This window comes from Rosa rugosa, chromosome 6, assembly GCF_958449725.1.
Source record: "Rosa rugosa chromosome 6, drRosRugo1.1, whole genome shotgun sequence".
NCBI classification, from domain to species: Eukaryota; Viridiplantae; Streptophyta; class Magnoliopsida; order Rosales; family Rosaceae; genus Rosa; species Rosa rugosa.
The window spans coordinates 30,568,132-30,590,252 of NC_084825.1; the positions used below are offsets into that span (position 1 = coordinate 30,568,132).

General features: G+C 45.8%; 2 long non-coding RNA genes across 2 annotated transcripts; both read right to left on the minus strand.

The window, feature by feature from the left end:
* Positions 1-16,342: 16,342 nt before the first annotated feature.
* Positions 16,343-17,936, minus strand: LOC133713355 (uncharacterized). The gene is made up of 4 exons (XR_009847954.1): positions 17,700-17,936; positions 17,414-17,595; positions 16,968-17,329; positions 16,343-16,840 (listed from the first exon to the last, which is right to left on the minus strand). It is a non-coding gene; the product is annotated as an uncharacterized LOC133713355 (long non-coding RNA).
* Positions 17,937-18,208: 272 nt separating this feature from the next.
* On the minus strand, positions 18,209-20,223 carry LOC133713919 (uncharacterized). The gene is made up of 4 exons (XR_009848328.1): positions 20,102-20,223; positions 19,891-19,955; positions 18,778-18,885; positions 18,209-18,682 (listed from the first exon to the last, which is right to left on the minus strand). It is a non-coding gene; the product is annotated as an uncharacterized LOC133713919 (long non-coding RNA).
* Positions 20,224-22,121: the final 1,898 nt, after the last annotated feature.

The following is a 22,121-nucleotide window of genomic DNA, read 5'->3' on the forward strand; positions in this document are numbered from 1 at the left end:
CGTAAAATAACATATACAAATTTACAATCATAAGGATTTTGTATTGCAGAATTGCTAATAGTCAAGCTTCCAGAAGAAGATAGCAATTAGGGTTCATATCAAAATGAGAGGTTTGTAGGTAAAAAAAAATTTACATAAATATATGAGAGGTTATCTCTAGACCTAAACCTATTTACAAACGGCCATAGACCTTTTTCTACTCGATTTGTTCTCCTTTCTCCTCCCTTCTCTCCTTACCTTCCATCCATCCATACACCTCTCTCTCTCTCTCTCTCTCTCTCTCTTCCATTGTCTATTCTCATTTTTTCAATTCTTTCCACAATCCAAAATAGTTGGGATTGATGTTGTTCCCAACAGTGGGCTGCCTCCCTTGCAACTAAAGATGAGGGTCCGGTGATCAATCTTGTCGAGGATGACAATGAGGATTCTAAGGACCATGATGTGTTCTTGGGTCTCATCTCTTTTCATTAGATCAAACCCCCATCAATCTAAATCGCTTTGCAGGAGGGATTAGTAAAACGTAGTCTCCTTTCGTGCAAGTTTCCATTTACTCTCTTTCGTCCAGTAGGTTCTTATGTCGATCGATTCTAGGTGCCAGAGGAGAAAGAGAGGTTTCTCAGTAAACAACAACCATACTATGTGGTGGCGAACTATGACGACGTACGTGACAGAGGTGCTGCTCTTTCGCCTGCCAGTCTGTGTTATTATTTACGGACTACCACCAGCCTTTCATTAATTGGAAATGGGCTCAAAAGATAGGATTTTCCATTGGCCATTACATGTAGGTGGATCGGTTACGGCTAGAACGTGAAGATGAGTCCAGATTCAGGTGAGATGGATGTCGACCAATATTTTCCGCTTAAAGAAAAACACAGTCTCTTTGAGACTTTTTCCATCGAGTTAGAGTTTGTGTATGTGAATCTATATAGGTGTTTGTGAAGGCCGCCTTGATTGCTATAGGTGTCTACGAACACCAAAGCAATTAAGGAGACCACTTCATTGATCATGCTCGTCAGTAAGACTCGATGGGTGTGGAAAAGGCTACACCACCTCCTTATTATTTGTAGGGTCTCTCATCTTTGGGTAAGATGACTAGCTCGGCCTATATTCCTTCCCCTCAAAAAAAGGGAAAGGTTGAGGTTTTTGTTGCTCAAGTGGTGATTCTGACTCCACAAATTGGTACGGTTGGTTCAAGTATGACTGCTATAGTCTCGGCTTCATCTTCTATCAACATGAAGTCATGAAGAAGAGGGAACGTAATCACTGAGCCTTGACCACACCAAATGATACTCAGAGCTTCTCCTTAAAAGTGAAGAAAACAAATGCTTAGAAGAAATCCTCTCTTGGAGGGAAGAAAGTAAATCTAGGGGTAAACTAAAGAATAATACTTTGAGGAAGGCTCTTGTTGGAATTCTGAGGGAGGATTCTTGGTAATCCACAGTTGAAATTGAGTATCGGGAGATTGATTTTTTTTTTTATAATGTCTATATTTTTTTTCTGTGATTTAGAGTTTTGGAATATGCAAGTGTAATATTATGTGTGGGAAATTCACTTTTATCGAGCCAAGCATGACATGTTTTTTTGTAATATTATTACATTATGTAAAAAATGTAATAAAGTTATCGATTTTCAAAAAAAAAAAAATTAAAAAGAACAAACTTCACTATCACTGAGTGACAAATGTAGTATGTGTTTTTTTTTTTTTTTTTTTTAGGGAAAGACTTTATTGCAAAATAAAGGATTACAGAGGAATGGTTTCAGCTGCTAACGCAACTAATAAGAAAGCAGGGGAAGTAGAAAAATAAAAGAAACCTTGCAGCTCAGTAGTAGAGCCCTTGCTGCCATAATGTGTGCAACCTTATTTGCACTTCTGCTTATGTGAACAATTTTCAGATTAGAGGGGCTCTCCAACCTCAAAACAAGATCATCATACAAGTGACCCAACATGGAAACATTACTCCCATCAGACTTAGTTAATTGCCTTTGCACGCTCTGTGCGTCCGTCTCCATGATAGCTAGAACAAAGCCATTGTCCACAGCAAACTGCACTGCCATATCACAAGCCAATACTTCAGCATGTTCAGGAGAAAGCAGACCATGTAGTGGTCGACCTCCCCCATCCAAAAACGCTTCCTGATGGTCTCTTATAACAAAACCAATACTACCATTCCTTGTTGTGTGATCACATCAACATTTATCTTATACCATCCTGTACATACATGTACATTTGCAAGCATAATTAGCTATAATGGGCCACGCTCATTGTACCTCCAAAGGTACTAATTCCAACCAAAGGAATGCCATGCCGACACACCGCCAGGCGAACTACAACCACAGCGTCAGAGCACTTCCAGATCGCCTCCGACGCACCGCGCCAAGATAGCGTCAGAAGCTTCTGAAACTGGGAACTGAAGCACATCAGTCCCACATCGAAAACAAGGAGGAGGTCAGCCTCCTCCTCACCTATAAAAGGTTCTCTCCTCTCTCCTCATTAATTACTCATTCAATACTTACCTACTGTTACTTTGTCAACATAAATACATTGACTAACTTAGGCATCAGAGAGTTGAAGACCGCCCAACGCGGTCTCCCTCTGACGCCCTTTGTATTTTACTTGACAGGTAGCAGAAGCTTTGAGAGCATCACAAGTATCGATCCGTCCACCGGATCAGCGTTAACAAAGGTTCAGCTACCGCCGGACTTTTAAACATTAACATTGGCGCCGTCTGTGTGAACCCTTGAACAAAAGGTCATCCCACCACATCCACCATGACTAACGGTAGCGGAGGAAACGCTGGGGAACAGGCAGACCAGTCCACCATGCCCCAACCCTCCGACCCAGTGGTAGGCGTTAACCGCGCACTATTCACAACCCCGGCCAACCCCGGCAGTGAGGCAAATCCAAGCAGCAGCCGACCGCCGGGCCAAGACCTCGTCACTATGTACGAGATAGCACTGGCGGATCTTCATAAGGCAAACAGAGAGCGTGAGAAGGAGCGCAAGGAAAAGGCTGAGGCCCAAAGACAGGTGGCTACGCTCGTGGCACGTTTTGAAGAATTACAGAGGGCGCTGGGGGCCACCGCCCTCCCAGCACAGAGCGAACAGTCACGTAGCACAAGGCGTAGTCGACCCGGCACTGGCACATTGGTGCCGGGGCCAGTCATACAGATGCAGGTACCGCTGGACCCACCTGAATTGTTGGGAATGGGACCACCGCCCATCCCCCAACTAATGATAGAGCAGGAGGCGGAATCACTGCCGCATACCAACCGCTCGGAGGCCAGGGCGAGGACTGAAGGCAATCCGCCTGCGCCTAGGCGCAGGCAGGTCTAGCGGAGTACTCAGGTTGATTCCGCCGGCGATGCAACCGCCCAGATATTGGAAAGGATGCACCAACTGGAGCAGAGATTGATCCGGGCGGAGTCGGGCGCCCCAGCGCCAACTCAGAATTCATTTTTCGCTTCCAGACCTGGGCCCTTCACCGCTGCGATTCTGCAAGCTATCAGACCAGCGTCTGCAAAAACTCAGAAGATGTCGCATTACGGCAGAATGTCTGATCCCTTCGTTCACATGGACACATTCAAGAAGGTCACCAACAACAAGGGATTCGACGACGCCACCTTGTGCCACTTGTTCAGCGAAACGTTGGATGGCGAGGCAATGAACTGGTTCTTTGAGTGTCCGCCGGGGTCTGTCAGCTCATTCCATGCGCTATCACACGCTTTCCTCTCCCGGTTCATCTTATTGTCCGCCGGGCATCACAACACAGGTCAGCTGTTTAGCATCAAGCAGGGGGAGGACGAATCACTGAAGGCCTTCGTCACAAGGTGGCGAGCGGCAGCGTCTCAGTGCCGTGACCTAGACAAAACAATGGCATCGGCGGCCTTCAAGCAGGGACTTCTCAAGGGGCCATTCCTCTATCACCTCAACTACAATCACCCAAATGCGGCGTACGACCACATCATGAGTGAGGCGGTCATCCACGCCCAGGCGGAATTCATTACATATGGAGAAACCCCACCGCCACCAGCAACTCCAACAAAATCATCACGGCCATCCCCCAGTCATCAGGAAACCGCTAACAAGACCCCTTCAACACCGCCAACTGACAAGAAGAGGGAGTGGCAGCAGGGCCACCACCAGAACAAGCGGCAGAATGACCAGAATTACAACAATGGCAACGGCCCAACCCATGGGGATAACCGCCACAAACAGGCAGAGTCCTCGCAGCGGTACGCAGTGTTCACGGTCCTCACGGCCTCATATGAAGATATCTACAATCAGTGCAAGGATCAGATCCCACCGCCACCCGCTCCAAAGTACCCAAAGACGGGCAAACCCAGGAACACCGGCAAGTGGTGCAAATACCACGAGGACAGCGGCCACAATACCAATAGCTGCAATGCTATCAAAACGGCCATTGAGACCCTGTACCGTGACGGCAAGCTGGAGCAGTTCAAGGTACGCCAACCACCACCAGTAATTGCCAACGTTGAGACCCTGGGCCGCATCAACACCATCGATGGCGGCGCTCCAATCACCAGCATGTCTCACAGGGCCAGAAAGCGCTATGCACGCGCCAATCACCCAAAGGAGGTCTGCAACATTCGCTACGAGAGGTCCGCCAAGCTCCCGAAGTCAGGTTGGGAACCTATTACCTTCTCGGAGGAGGAGGAGCGCGGAGTGCATCTACCGCATGACGACCCATTCCTGGTCAACGCCATCCTTGGCAAATTCTCAGTAGGGAGAATCTTGGTGGACAGCGGGTCCGCTGTCAATGTCATCTTCAACGGCTGCTACAATCACCTCAAGCGGAATAAGAAACTACTCTAGGATCTCGAGCCACTGCTCAGCTTCTCCGGCAACGTCACACAACCGCTGGGGTCGGATTACATGCGACTGGTTATTGGTACTAGTCCATGCATGGCGGAGATACATACGGAGTTCATTATTGTCGATTGTTTCAGTTCGTACAACGCCATCATTGGACGACCAGCGCTAAACAAGCTCAAGTGCATCATCGCCGGATACATGTTTCTCATGAAGTTCCCCACACCCAACGGCACGGGCTGTGTGAGAGGAAGTCAACAGTTGGCTCGAGAGTGCTATTCAACAACCATAGAACGGTCAGCGCGCCGCCATGAGATCCTGACGGTGGGTAATCAGGCACCGCCACAAAACATCTTTGAGGATCCTAGAGATGAGGAGAAGAAGTATGTCAAGAAGGAACCGGTCAACGCGGAGACGTCGTTGAGGGTCATCTCCATCTCGGACGAGCACCCTGAGCGGACGGTCCGCATAGGCGCCCAGCTAGACCCAGAGGTAGCGGCGGAGCTCACTCAGTTCCTGCGTGATAACGTCGCCGTCTTTGCCTGGTCCTACGCTGACATGCCAGGTATCTCCCCTGAAATTATAACTCACAAGCTGACCATCAAACCTTCCTTTTATCCCATCAAGCAGAAGCGGAGGGCCTTTGATGAGGAAAAATACCAGGCAATAGGAGAAGAAGTTGCCAAGCTCCAGGGCATTGGATTCATCCGCCAAGTCATTTATTCCCAGTGGATCTCCAATTTGGTAATGGTCAAGAAGCCCAGCGGCAAGTGGCGGAAGTGCGTCGACTTCAAAAATCTCAACAAGGCATGCCCCAAGGATAGTTTCCCGCTACCTCGTATCGATCAGCTAGTCGATGCAACCGCCGGACATGAGCTCCTCAGCATGATGGACGCTTTCTCCGGATATAATCAGATCAAGATGCATCCCGGCGACCAGGAGTGCACCACCTTCACCACCGACAAAGGCCTCTACTGCTACAATGTCATGCCTTTTGGTCTGAAGAACGCTGGTGCAACTTATCAACGGCTGATGAACGCCATGTTCGCTGAGCATCTGGGGAAAATCATCGAGGTCTACGTGGACGACATGCTAGTTAAGAGCATAAAGGCCAGCGGACATGTGGCAAACCTCAAGATCATAGTAACCATTCTCCTGGCCTATGGTATGCGCCTCAACCCATAAAAATACTTCTTTGGGGTCACCGCCAGCAAATTTCTGGGTTACATCGTCAGCGAGCGGGGCATCGAGGCTAACCCAGACAAGGTGCAGGCCATCCTTGACCTGGCGGACCCTGAGTATAAGGTGCACGTCCAATGCCTCCAGGGCAAGTTAACCGCCCTCTCTCGATTCATCTCCAGACTCACTGATAAGTGTGCCCCATTTTTCAAGCTCCTCAAAACGACTCACAAGAAAGTCATCAACTGGAACCCAGAGTGTCAGGCGGCGTTCCAGGGCCTGAAGGAATACCTAGCTGCAGTCCCTCTCCTTTCTGTCCCTGTGCAAGGAGAGACACTATTCATCTACCTAGCGGTCTCGGTGTCGGCGGTGAGCTGCGCCATTGTCCGGTGGGAGGGCCAGGACGAGCTCCCAGTGTTCTACGCCGGCAGAGGCATGAACGGAGCAGAAACAAGGTATCCTCCCTTGGAGCAACTAGCCCTCGCACTCATCGTTGCCGACAGGCGCCTCCGCCAATACTTCCAGGCTCACACCATCCATGTGTTAACCAATCAACCGCTGAGGCAAGTTATGCAGAACCCTGAACACTCAGGACGCCTCAGCAAGTGGGCCATTGAGCTCAGCGAGTTCGACATAGAATACAAGCCAAGAACCGCCATGAAGGGCCAGGCAGTGGCGGACTTCATCGCTGAACTCACCGAGCATCAGCCGGAGCCTGTTACCGGGGCAGGGCCCGGAACAGAAATAGTAACCGCTGAGGAAGCAACTCCCCCACAGTCAGATTGGAACCTGCATGTGGACGGCTCCGCCAACGCCAAGGCCAGCGGCGCCGGAGTCATCTTAACAGGACCCGGGGACTGAACGCGGAATACGCGTTGAAATTCAACTTCAAAGCTTCAAACAACATGGCGGAGTACGAGGCCCTCATTACCGGCTTGCTCCTCGCCATTGACTCAGGGGCTGACAGCGTCAACATAATCAGCGACTCTCAATTAGTCGTTAACCAGGTCAACGACAGCTTCCAAGCCAAGGTCCAACAGTTAGCGGCATATTTGGGGTACGTCAAAACGTTGCTCAAAAAGTTCAAATTTCACACCATCACACAAATCCCCAGGGAAAAGAACGCTAAGGCTGATTCATTGGCGAGACTGGCAACTGCCCAACCACATCAAAGTCCAGCGGACACAAGAGTGGAGTGCCTTGACAGGCCGAGTATCACGAAGACTCTGGCGGAGATCTTCAGCATTGAGGTCAGTCCCAGTTGGATGGACGAGATCATTGCATACAAGCGCAACGGCACATTGCCAGAGGATAAGGTCCAGGCGAGACAGCTTAAGCGGAGAACAACCCGCTACAACATCCAGAATGGCAAGCTTTACTGCCAAGGATTCACCCATCCCAACCTCCGCTGCCTAACCCCAGAGGAGGGAAAGGTCGTCCTAGCGGAAATCCATGGCGGAGAATGTGGAAACCACTCGGGCGCCAGATCCCTGGCCAACCGCACAATGCGACAGGGCTACTTCTGGCCCACACTTGGTGATGACGCCCGACGGATTTCGAGGTCTTGCCAAAAATGCCAACAGTTTGCAGCTCTCCCACATGCACCGGCAGAGCCGCTGTCAATTATCATCGGCCCATGGATTCACTCCACGTGGGGCCTCGATTTGATGGGAAAGTTCCAAACCGCCAAGGGCCAGTTCAAGTACATTATTGTTGCCATCGATTACAACAGCAAGTGGATAGAGGTGGAGCCACTGACGGCAATAACTACCGCCAAGGTAATTCACTTCCTCTGGAAGAACATCTATTGCCGCTATGGTGTCCCACATACAATCATTACAGACAACGGCACACAGTTCAACAACAGGAAACTCATCTCCTTTACCGCCAACCTTGGCACCAAGTTGAGTTTTGAATCTGTCGCCCATCCCCAAACCAACGGCCAAGTCAAAGCAGCAAACAAGATAATCAAGAAGCTGCTAAAAAAGAAGCTCGACGACGCCAAGGGTTTATGGGCGGAGAAGCTGCCAGAAGTCCTATGGGCTATCCGGACAACTTCAACTTCCGCCACCGGCGAAACACCCTTTTGTATGATGTTCGGAACAGAGGCTGTCCTACATGTTGAAGTAACTCAGCCTACCGCTAGGGTCGAAGGTTACTGCCCAGAGACCAACGGTGACGGCGTCAACCTGGACAGGGACCTCCTAGAAGAAAAAAGACACAAGGCCCATTTGCGCAACTTGCAAAACAAACAACAGGTATCGCGTTTCTACAACGCCAGAGTCAAGGCCCGGAACCTCCAATTGGGGGACTGGGTAATCAAGGAAGTAATTCCACCGCCAACAAAACTCCGCCCAACTTGGGAAGGTTGTGGAAGTCGTTAGCCCAGGCACCTTCTACTTAATGGACAAGGATGGCGTCACGTCGACCCACCCTTGGAATACCGAACACCTTCGGTATTATTACAAATAGTCATCCGCTACCCAGGAGCATCTTGACTTAGCTAAATTTTTGTTCAATATTTAGCTAAGGGAAGCTACCCAACGGGTACTACCCCACTTTTGTACACGCTGATCAATCAGCTATCAATGAATCGAGGAATTATTCAAACCATTGTTACCAAGTCAAGCACTGAGGGCAACTGGCCACGCCAGCAATCGTCAGCGGACCTCGTCCGCTACGTAGTGCACTTGGACCAATCTTAATTCCTTTAATGTTTCATTGATTAACAACAGAAAAATACAAGTCAAGGTACTAGCGGTACAAACACATCATAACAAACACCAACTTCGAAAATTTCATTCAATTTCAAAATATTTGTTACAAGTTATTACGCCTCAGTGGCTACAAAAAAAAACAAAAAGAATCTATTGCGGTCCCAGCTGGCTTCAGGGGTTGCCCTCGGCATCTTCTGCTTCAGCAGGCGGCGGCACGATCGCTCGACTCGTTTGATCGGACCCTCGGGCTGTCGGACTTGGGGTCTCTATGGTGCCGTCCGCCCGAGTGTGTGCCGCCAGGAATCCAGCACGCGACACCTCCGACGGGGTGGGATTGGGAGTCTGCTGGGACCCCTCCGTCGGATGTGCGCCGCTTTCCCCACTGCCTGAGCGGGCACCTCCCACTGGGGCAGGCACGACCTCTTTCTCGGGTGGGGCACTCTTGTCCGGCGGCGCATCGGGCTGTGACGCTTTGACGAAGTCGATGGCGCCCTTCCGCTTCAGCATTTCTATGTTTGCCAAGGCCCCAACCTTCGCGGACTCGGTCATCACCTTCGCGTACTCCGCCGACTGCTTGAATGCTTCAACAGCGGCGGCCGCGGCAGTTTCCCCTTCAGCCCTCAGGCGGGTGACCTGGCCTTCCAGCCGCTTCAGCTCCGTCGCCCTGGTGGCGGACTCCCGCTGCACAATAATAAGTTTCTTGTCCTTAGCGACTATCCGCTCCTTCTGCAGGGCAATGTCCTCCTCCAACTTGGAGACGCGGTCATTCCTCTCCAAGTCCCGCTCGATGGCCACATTGAGCTTACCACGGACGTCGACGAAGTAACATTCCGCCTTGACCAGCCGCCTTTCTGTATCCACCAGCTTCTCCCTCGCCTCCGCCAGCTCCCTCTGGAGGCTTTGAATCTCCTCTCTCAGCTCCCCTTCGACCAGAGGCTGCTTCTTTGCCGCCTCAAACATGTCGTGGAGCCCAGTTGAAATCTGACCAAACGCCGAGCTGTAGGGCGATTGGTCAATCGCGGTTGGCCGTGAGATCCCCGCTAGGCCGCCAAACCCTAGCCTTTCGCACAGATGGAAGAGGAACTCCCTCTCGCCATCTGTCATAAACTCCGCGTAGGCGGCGAAGGAGTCCAGGTCACTGGCGGCGGGGGCCTCCCCTTCCACCACAGCAGCTTTGAGCGGGGCTTGACGGGCCTTCTTCTGCTGCCGGCCTCCGACAATCTCCACGTCCTCCCCCTCTTCCTCGTCGGGGGAGTCTACCTGCCGGCGCTTCCTCTCAAGCACCCTTGTGTTCCCGCCAGCGGCCCTCGTCACCCTCAGCGGCGGTTCCTCCCTTGGGGCAGTGACAGTCCCTGCCGGCTGCACCGGCCTTTCTTTCTGGGAACCACGCCTGTTGGCGGGTACCCTTTCCTTTGCAGCAGCCGCTGTTGCGGCCCCCTTTTTGCCGCCTCCTACGGGGACCCCCGCCTGAACGACGGGCAAGCCATCGTCGCCAAGGTGAGAGTGGAGCGGCATTTGCAACACCACCGGAACCTCCGACTGGCTCAACGCCAGTGTCTCGGGGTTCACTACGGTCTTCTGGGCCGCCAACCCCTCAGCGTACATTGTCTCCCGGAAGTTATCAATCTCGGCGCGGTCCATTGCTTTTTCGAAAGCGTCGCGGATCGATTTGTTACCTAGCGGCGTTTCTAAAAAAAAAAAAAACAATAAACCAGTCAGTCTGGGCTACTTATTACAAAAAAGAGCAGTATGGCGGAAGTTTCTTACCAGCGGAGCGAGTTAATTTCTGCTCGACTAGCAACTCCCAACCAGTCAGAAGTCGGAAGTCCAGCAAGTTGCGGTTCCGCCAACAACCTCTGATTCGTGCCACGCGACACTCCTCCTCGCGCGTTAAGTTGTACCGCAATCCCGCTGCACAAACACAAATCGATTAGTAAAGGTACATTTGCAAAATACAAGCACCCGCCAGCTACATTCAGCGGAAACTGGTTACCAACCTCGAATAGGTTGGAACTCCGACTTAATCCTAAACGTCGGCCTTTCCACGTTCGCCCCAGCCTGATACTCCCACCCATCTGTGGCGACGCAGAAGGTCCCCCGCCAGTAGGACATTGAATCCCTTAGATTCTCGATCAGCTTGGGCGCTCCCTGGCGGCGGCTCAGGTTCACTTGCCCCCTGCAACCCTGGCGCTTCACGTAGACCAACTCGTAGAAGTGAAGCACTTCCGCCACAGTAGGGCCCTCGCACCCGGACAACAGCCACAGTGAGTTCATCGCCAACATCAACCGCCACATGTTGGGGCAAATCTGACCGAAGGCAAGGCCAAACTCGCACACCAAGATTTGAAGATTGGGCACCAGCGGGAGTGTCACTCCTTGGCGGAATATCGCCTCATGCACCGCCGCAAATCCCTCTGGGAGAATTGACGCTTTCTCATCCACCGACGGTGGGCGCAGCTTCACCGAGCCGGGCAACCGGAACGTCTTCTTCATTCGAGTAACGGCGGCGGCGTTCATCCGCCCTCCTGCCTCGTCAACGGCGGTGCCATCCTCGAGGAACCACGCCGACTCAGCATTCTCCCCCGCTGTTTCTTCTTCCCCAGCAGAGCCGCTGGCAGCGCTATTGCTCGCCAAACGCTCGTCGCGCCTAGCTTTGGCAGTAGCGGCCTCACCCGCTCTAGAGCTCTCTGGACGTGGACCACGACCCATAGCTACTTCCCAAGGTATGGTCTGTAGCGGCTCAACCTCTAGCGGTTCTGGTTGTGAGGTTCCTGCATAGTCAGACGGACGCAACGAGTCAATAAATACCCTATCCGCCGCGCTGAACGACACGTCAGACCCGGAATCCTCACTGCTCGAAATCTCTATGACGTTAGCCATCCCAAACCCTAAAACCCACACCAGTTAGCACAAACACAGATCTAGCCTATTCTTACATCAGTTATAACCAAGAACATCAAGACCAATTTACCCAGAAAATGCCAAAATAAGAACAAGCACACTCAACCTAGATTCGACCATCTAGCAAATCCCTAAACGTCAACTCTCTGCCAACCACCATAACCCAACCCCCCCCCCCCAAAATCTCACTTCACACCTCAGAACACGCCAAAGAACAAAAACCCTCCCAAACCCAAAAACAACAAAACCCAGAAAATAGCAGTCAATGAAACAGGGAAAAGGAAATCCAGATACCAACCTCGGTGGAGAAGCCTACAATACGATGCTGCACGGTAATCTTAAGGGTGCGAGATCGTCGTTTCTCCGGGAACGATTACTCCAAGCTCCGACAACCTCTTTCTTCAGTCTCGGACGAACAGAGCGAGAGGACGACGACTGCGAGTTTAAAGCTTTCACCAAAGTGTCAAATCTCGCTGAGTTTCCCCCCCTTTTATGTCAACATCAGCGCGTTCTCAGCCGTTTGCTAAAAAACGACATCACACGACAGCCGTACACGTGTAACAGACCACCATTTACTCTCCGGATTACGAAATCCATAATTACTATCATTTATGGCAAGAAGACGGCCAGCCTTAGGAAACAGGCCTCAGCACGCTAACCCTCTGCGGGTTGGACACTTGTAAACCACCACCAGACGAAGCGTCTGGTGAAAGTAACTACTTGGGAGGATTTCCCCAACCATCCGAAGTCTCCGCTGAGCGCAACCCCGCCAGCGGAACTTCTCCCTTGTCATCTTCCAAGTGACGAAGTCTCCGCTGAGCGCAACCCCGCCAGTGGAACTTCTCCCTTGTCATCTTCCAAGTGACGAAGTCTCCGCTGAGCGCAACCCCGCCAGTGGAACTTCTCCCTTGTCATCTTCCAAGTGACGAAGTCTCCGCTGAGCGAAACCCCGCCAGCGGAACTTCTCCCTTGCGATCCTGCAAGCGGGGCGGTCTTCCGCCACACACATCTGGCGGACCCCCTTTCACCTTGCAAGTTGCGTGCTTTGTTCAGCGCAATATCGCTCAATGAAGTACCGCCAGGCACGTCTACTGGACGCTGCTTCCTGCTGCAGTCAGTGGGGGGTATCCGCCAGCGGCGGATCCCGAGGCCACGCCTCATTCTGACAACGACCGCCACGCGGTGTTACGGTCAGACTGTCCCTACGGGACACGCGGACTTGTCAGCAGTCTACGACGGCCCTGATCAGGCACGTTGACCCCCGTCACTCGGGTACTAAGATTGGGTTCGCTACCCAACACCCTCTGCTCCGTGCAGCTCCCCCTCAACAAAAAATTTGCCGACCATCCGGAGGTCTATCTTAGCCGGGGAGTGGGGGACTCCCTGGGGGGCCTAGCAGGGGCCCACCCGAAAGGGCATAAAGCGTTTGCTCACAAAATCCATAGTTGACAACGCACTGACGCTAATTATGCTCTTGCAAGTCTAGCGGAACAAAACGCTTCAAACCGCCGAGCAACTCCCCAACCAAGATTGCCCTCCTTGACTGGGGACTTGGGGGACTTGTACATACATGTACATTTGCAAGCATAATTAGCTATAATGGGCCACGCTCATTGTACCGCCAAAGGTACTAATTCCAACCAAAGGAATGACATGCCGACACACCGCCAGGCGGGCTACAACCACAGCGTCAGAGCACCTCCAGATCGCCTCCGACGCACCGCCACGCGCCGCGCCAAGATAGCGTCAGAAGCTTCTGAAACTGGGAACTAAAGCACATCAGTCCCACATCGAAAACAAGGAGGAGGTCAGCCTCCTCCTCACCTATAAAAGGTTCTCTCCTCTCTCCTCATTAATTACGCATTCAATACTTACCTACTGTTACTTTGTCAACATAAATACATTGACTAACTTAGGCATCGGAGAGTTGAAGACCGCCCAACGCGGTCTTCCTCTGACGCCCTTTGTATTTTACTTGACAGGTAGCAGAAGCTTTGAGAGCATCACAAGTACCGATCCGCCCACCGGATCAGCGTTAACAAAGGTTCAGCTACCGCCGGACTTTTAGACATTAACACATCCCAAAGGCGGGGCTGACCAACGTGCAAACCTTGCAGTGCGACTAATTCCCATTTTCATATTATAAAACCTAAAAGCATGTAGTCTGGCCATAGACTTAATCAACACGTCACAAGCAGGAAGACTCTTATTCTTCCAAACTCTACAATTTCTCTCTTTCCATATGCCCCAAAGAAGATGAATTAAATCACCCAAATCCATCAAAGAAAGCTCTTGAACACAAAAGCTAAACCATTCAAAGATGTCACTGTCACGCCCCTGATTTTTAACACAATTAAAAAATCGATATATAACCCCATAATTATACATGTGTGAACGTTCAGCCATCAATACCAAATACCTGGAAAACTTTTTCCCTTTATACAACATACATATTGATGCCCTGAACCCACTATGTCAATATTGACCCGCCCACAGAGTCATATATTACATAAGCTTACGAATTAAATTGTCTACAACAAGATAAAACGCAAAAGCTCCTCAGAGTTTACTACATAGCGCAAGTCATAACAATGGCAAGGCCAATCAAATTTGCTTCCTACCTGTTCTGTTGCCAACAAGCCACCTCGGCTTCAGCCCCGATTATCCTACCCTGCAGGATTAACCCCTACACCGTTGGAATGGTGCACCGGGTTGTCACACAACAAACCCGGTAAGCTTTTGCAAGCCCGTATGAGTAACTCGAAAACAACTCACACCAAATCCCAACCACAACCACACTTAAAAATCGAATTAAGTAAAATCAATAATTCCTGCATTGAAACTTATTTCAGGAGATCACATCAGAACAACAATCCAAAAAGCAGTAATCCCTGCATATAACTTAGTTCAGGAGATTACATTAAAGCAATCGATTCAATCATAGTAATCCCTGCATAGAAATTTAGTTCAAGAGATTACATCAGAACAACAATCCAAAAAGCAGTAATCCCTGCATATAACTTAGTTCAGGAGATTACATTAAAGCAATCGATTCAATCATAGTAATCCCTGCATAGAAATTTAGTTCAGGAGATTACATCAGAACAACAATCCAAAAAGCAGTAATCCCTGCATATAACTTAGTTCAGGAGATTACATTAAAACAAACAATCTCAGTTTAAACATTGTTCTCAAAACAACTCACACCCAATCACAGGATAAAAGTCCGCACAAGTCACGTTTCAATCGAGAAACCAAACACACTTTAATCCCGTAAAACACGAAACAAAGGAGAACAACTCACACTTTATTTTCCTTCAAATCGAAATAAAAGAAAGCAACTCACTCGTTGGTTCCTTTTAAAACGAAACATAGAAAACAACTCACACCTTGAATTCTTCATCAAAAATAAAACTCACACATTGAATTCTATCAAAATAACATAGAAAGCAACTCACTCCTTGATTTCTATCAATCGTACCATAACGTACCATAGAAAACAACTCACACTTGAATTCTATCAAAATAACATAGAAAGCAACTCACACCTTGATTTCTATCAATCGTACCAAATCGTACCATATCGTTAATAAGGAAAACAACTTGCACCTTGTCCCCTTAAAAACCGTTAATAAGGAAGCAACTCACACCTTATTCCCTAAAAACACGTAATGTCATGAGTTATCAATAACCAATTCCCGTTACCCCATGAATTACCTATATGGCAGACAGACTAGAGCTTTAACTGAAACGTAACCACTCGTCCGGCCAAAGACGTGATTACCTGATATTCTGCCCAAGGTCATAGACCTTCGTTCCTCGGGCCGCACAGTCCCTTGGAGCAAATCATTAAAACAGTCACACAGGACTCAAAAAACACACTATGTCAAAAAGGTCTTCAGACGACAGAACTGTTCTGTCGTCTGAACGAACCAAAATGTGTCGTCTAGTACGATGTCGTGTCTTGGGCGTATCGAACGACAGAAGAGTTCTGTCGTCTGAATTTTCAGACGACATAAAAAATGTGTCGTCTGATGAGTTTTGCATTTTGGGAACATTGTGATCTGTTTCTTTAAAAGCATTCAAACAACGGTTTTGTATTGTCTGATAAACAAAACAATGACATATTTTTTGAAATACTATTCTGTGAAGCATATTGCAAGACTTATTTGTGTGGTCTGAATGCCCTTAAATAAGAAATATGAAGACTCATATGTAGTGTCTTCTCTCATACAACAACACTTAAAGGTTGTGCTAATTTACTTTACACGACAATTATATGTGGTCGTAAAGTGTATCAGAGGACAATTAAGTGTCGTTCTATGGTTGATTTGTATGACATTTAAGTGTTGTGTGAAAGATTTTTCAATTATACATATGTGATGTTGGGAAATGGTTTAGACAATAGATTTCTGTTATGTCAATCTCATTACGACGACAATTTACTGTCGTTTGAGATTATTTAGACGACAAATTTTTGTGGTCTGAATATAACAAGGACCACTAATAGTACGTGTTTTATATTGTCTGTAATCACGTCCAATCACACTTATTTGTTGTTGTTATACACTGTGCAGCTGCAACCACACATTTTGGTGTGCTTTTGTTGTAGCTTGCAGTTTGTGATGACACATTTTAGTAGTCCCCTGTACAATTGGTATGCATGCATTCTGGAAATTAAAATTGCCCATTAATGAAAGTATGAAACCATAAAATCCACATTCAAAATCATTCATTGCAATTTCCATTAATCCACTAGTATCTCATGTACACAAACTTAATCATGAACTTCAGTTCAAAATAACTCATATATACTAATCTGGATCTGAAGACAAGTCTAAATGCTTAATGAATGAAAAATTTCTACTAGACACAAGTTAATAAAGGAACTAGCTAGCTATACTGCTGTACTGCTGTACTAGTTTCACAATCTGATCATGAACGGAATCACCCAAATCATAGAAGTGGTCATAGAAAACGGAATGGCCAGTGAGCTTGCAGAGGCACAAACCTGCTGACCCATTGCAGAGACACAAATCTTTCTTGACCCCCATATAGACTTATGCTGCATATTACAAGAGCAACTAGTCTTCATTCTCAATGAGGAACAAGATATTGCAGAAAAAAGAACAAAAACCTTTGCTGCAAATCTGGTAGGTGGTCTACTCGTCTGCATTTAACTCATGTGCAGCTTAGTGAGGCATTTAACTCATCTGCAGAAAAGATACAAGCTACAAATAAAAGATCTACCTTAATTTATAGAAAAACATGACCAGCAGACCTCATAAAACTGTCATAGCCAAAATCTGTGAGCGGAAGGCATCAATCAAAGAGACATACCCTTGTCTTTGGAGATAAACGTTCCATAAGAGCTGATGCAGCATTTCCCGCATTATTCTCCTCTACAAAACTAATGGTTGAATTGATTATTAATAGGACAATAATCCCAACAAAGTCTTGCCAGTCAGGACCTTCACCTTGGAATATCATTTCATTCCAGAATAAGTTACACTTCATATTTAATTTGACCTGAATTGGAAGTGCATAGCTAGTTTAAGACTACTTACTCCCCCATTAGCAAGGACAAGTGCCATAACTACTGCAGCTTCCATAACCCATGAAGAGCCCGGATATTGTATATTCGTGGAGTTAATTTGAGTGAGCAATGAAGAGCCAAATAACCTTGTATTTCCAGCGCAACACTACAACAAACCAATCATCTTGTCAGTATTTAAAAAAAAAAAAAAACAATGGAAGTAAAAAAACGTCGAGTTCTGCGACCAAACCTGAAGAAAGACAAACTTCCATCTTGAGTACATGTCAGCAACACAGGGCCCCGAGCCAACAGAGAAAAACTTCGGGACTCCACAGTTGTGACTGGAGATTTCTGCCTGCTGCTACTTCGATGCCGATGAGAGCGGGATAATACTCCTGTGTGAGAATTCATACTGACAGAATATATAAACCCCTGCAACAAATTATCCAATAGACTACATCAGTAAAAGTTATGCAAGTTCATAAAAAAATATATATAAAAAAAAAAACTGCCAATGAATATAGGCCATAACACACCGTCCCATCTCCACAGAAAATGATCGGTCCAGTGTGAGCATGGTCCATAGCGGTAACTTGACTGTCAAATGATGTTTTATGAATGGTCCTCCCAGTACTGAAATTGAAAACATGGTATATCAATGCAGAAATACCACCTATCAAATCTAATCTATTAAATTACATATATCCAGGAAAGACCAACACTACTATAGGGAAATGAAAAATGGAGTTTTCATATGCTTCGGATAAAGAAAAATGAAAAATGAAAAATAGAAAATCAAGACAGCCATATCATTTTTTTGTTAGGGCTTTTGAATGCAATGCCAACTATGATTGTATTTCATTGCATACCAATACATGAGATTGTATTCAGTCAATCAACATCAATAAACTCTGTAGTTTAAAGCATTACAAATCTAGTTCCATATTAGTTTGAGATCCCGGATAATAAGTTAATAACAATACATATAATACCACCACAACATCATAATGATAAGAATTTTGATCAGTTAAGGTCAGATGACTAACAGAATATATATCTATTTTGTACTTGAAAAAACATCTATGCAGTTCACCAGCTATTTAGCAACTTCAATTTGTTCACTAGTTCCATCTATCTATACTATTCTTTTGGTTGATGTGTCACTAGGGGGAAGAGGCAAAGGAATCACCTGCAAGAAACAAGGTATTCAATCACAAAACCATTTGAGCTATTTACGTTTACAACTCCAGTGACTTAAAAGATGGTTTGAAATTCAACTGTCTCACTAGAGCTGCTTCCAATACATAAACTGAACCCTTATAGCACAGAGAATAACTTTCTAAAAAGAGATTGTAAAAGGAAGAAGAGGGAGGGCAAAAGAACTTGCCATCATATCATGTTTACTGCAAGGCATGTAGCTTTAATGGTAGGGTAGCCTCAATGTGGTTAAGTTGCTATTATGGCCAGGACCATAGCCGCCATAACCAAGATTAGATCTCTGCTGGAAATTGCCAAATGTCTGCCAAAAAAAAAAGTTTAATTAGATAAGCACATCCCCCAGCTATGACTTGTCACTTGGTAATCATAAATAAAAATTCATATAAATTGGCAAACCTCACTATCTGTCCTCATTCTCTCAGAAAACCTATGTCCATTTCTTGCTCCACGGTTAAGAGAACTACATTAAATTGTGTCAAAGAAATCATCCTTGTTATATGCAGGCTGCATGAAACAATCAAGAAAAGATAAATAAATTGTTAACAAATTCATGTCTTCAAACAAATAAAGAGTTACCATGTGAGGTAAGCCATTATCTACCATCCTTAAATACACTCTTTAGCATTTGGATATTGATGGCCAGAAGCAAAAATAGAAGATGACTTTTGTTTCAAGCTCACAAGCAAAGTTGAACCAAATCTATGATGTAGTATTATAACATTAACATTAAAGCACATAGATTATTTTTAAACAGCGAGATTTAATATTTTTCTCCTTAATTGATTTGCAGCCACAGAAATGGAAGAACAAGATCAAGGGACTAATGTGTTGAAGTAAATAGGGGGTACATATTAACAAGAACTGCAGTTTCAGGCTCAGTTTCAACACTAAACTTACTGCGAGCTTCCTGCATTTAAAATTTATACATGACAACTGACAAAAGCTGAAAACGTCAAAGTACAATAGCCAAATTGAAAGTAAGATGGTAAAATTCATTAGAAAACAGTAACTAAATTGGAGTCAACAAGCTTGTGTGGTTTGAATTAGAAGAGGGACATGGACCTTTGAAAAATGATATTCTTAAATGATGATAGAAAGTTTTGAAATTTGTCGAAGTGTAATAATACCAGGAGATAATAAAATTCCAAAAGGCTGTGCAAATGATATGTGTTTATCGATTATCTCCTTGCAAGAGCTCTCTTCACCAATAGCACTGAACAAGAGTTGTAACATAATCATGCAATAGACAGTTAGAAAAGAACAAGGATTAAAAATATAAAGTGAGGTGTAAATATCTCAATTGAATTGAATATGTTTGCTATAGCAACTAGGATAACTCTGAGAGAGCTATAGCAAACATATTCAATTCAATTGAGATACTTACACCTCACTTTATATTTGTAATCCTAGTTCCTTTAAAACTTCCTTCATTTTCCCTAAACCCTTGATAGCAATAACAACTATTTGGACTAAAAAGGAATCGAGGTTCAGGTTATTAAAAAATGGTACCTGTACTCTGAACTAACTTCATGAAGTGATTTACAGTCCTCCCATTTAGAAGATGGAGTTATCTCCTGTAAAAAATAATGAATCAGATTGATGAATAAAGTGTGTCCTTCTCTTCACCTCCTAAAACAGGATATGCAGGAAAAATGGCAATAGTGCAGGAAAAAAAGAGTATAAAAAATATAACACAAAAAATCTTAGGTTGGCACACAACCTGCTGCACCTTGACCTTGATAGAAGATAAGAGATGAAAGAAATCATCTGCAAGACGTTTACACCTTTTAGCTTCTTTCTCCTCCTTTTCCTTCACGTGTTCCATTAGCTCCTCAAAAACTAAACTTCAATGTTCAGAAGCAAATATTGAAATTAAAAATTCAGTTTGCAAATGAAGTTTCTAGAGCTGCCACAGCTTGTAGTGCATGTTTCATGAATCAAAAAAGACTAACTTTAATACAGTATGCTAAAGATCAGTGCGTGAGTCAAAAACATATGTCATTGTGAAAAACACATACCAGTAAAATAAGGGATGGGGAGACATTGGTTGTGGGATCTAATTACAGCAGCTCGCAGCCGCACACAGGAGTCATGGACCTCTTCTACATTTTGGTTGCAGAGCACATGCTAAAGTAATCCTTGCTTAGCTTGGACTCTTCACTTTTAGTAAGACACTGTTAAACATTAAGGTTTTTATTCAAACCTTCATACAAAAATATATGAAATTCAGCAACAAAAAACCCAATCAAAAGCACAAATTGACACAGCTAATAGAAGCCCAAAATATAGAACTGAAAAAAAAAAAAACAAAACAATCAAACACGTCTCTTTCGAAACAAGCCCAGGCGCAAATAACACAGATAATCAAAATCTTCTTGAAATAGAGGGAAAACATATATAATGAGCAATAGAACGAAAGTGATAAACTAAAACCATTATCTAATAACTATATATATAACGGAACTAACTGTGGGAAGAAAAGAATAAGAATTAAGTATATAAAAAGGTCTAACTCATAGATAGAAAATCAAATAGGCTTCAAAATCGGGTCCGGGATATCACACCAAGTCGTCTTCATGTTCCCAGAGCTTCTTGAACAGGAAAAACCAAAATGATTATGTATGATAATGGAAAAGCAGAGAGACCGACAAAAAAAGAAATCAAACAAATTCAAACCCATCATAGAATACCTAGGATGATCAGTTTACTCAATTTCTGTTGGAATCGAGCATCAATTTCTTCCCGTCTCCTTCTTCTCCTTCTTCCTCTTCCTCCTCTTCTTCTGTTCTTTTCGTCTGTTTCAACAAAATTCCAAAGCAAACTGGCACCAAGACAAGAGTCAATGAACCTTCACCGTTCCGCCGCCGTCTACTGTCAAGGAGGGTGACACAGAGAGAGAGAGAGAGAGAATGAGTGAGAGAGAGAGAGAGGTCTGGGTTTTCAGTAATCGGAACACCGAATCAAGGATAAAAGGAAAAATGATATTCAATCGCCCCATCCCCAAATAGAAACAGAAAAAACTGAATCGAAATCAAACACTAAAATCGATTGAACCCAGTTGAAACCCAAAACTAAAAAACGATTGAAACCCTAAATTGCTTACTGATATCTAAATCGAAAATAGATCTACTGGTCGCTGCAGAGCTCCATTAATCTGGACGTGAAAGACGAAGTAGAGACTAAGGTTGATGAATCGAGAAAGTGAGAAGATGAAGGAGAGAGTGAGGATCGAAATATGACAGAGCTAACTGAGAAGGAGAGAGCGAGGCTGGTGTTTGGGCTTTTGCGGGTTAACGTTCTAGGTCGAGCTGAGAAGGACAGATCGAATTGAAAGTGATTTAATTGCGAGGGATATATGTCTGTCAAATAGCACAAGTCAAATAGCACAAGTCAAAATAACTTCGGAAATTTTAAAACAACCCCAACATTTAGACAACATTTAAATGTTGTCTGAATGTCACAATATTTTCTAGTCAATTAGGGTGTGGCTATTTGAGAGGGAAAATGCTCAATCAACAATTTGGATATCCCTCCAAATTTGAGATAGGAAATCACCACCTTCTACAACTACACAAATGTGTTGTCTGAATGCTCACCATTTTTCCAAATTAAACCAGTATGGTTTTAGTGTATATTCAGACGACAGAAAAGAAAATTATGTCGTCTGAAAAACTCAGACGACATAAAACAAAACTTATGTCGTCTGATGCGTGTCGTCTGAAGGCCTTTTTGGCATAGTG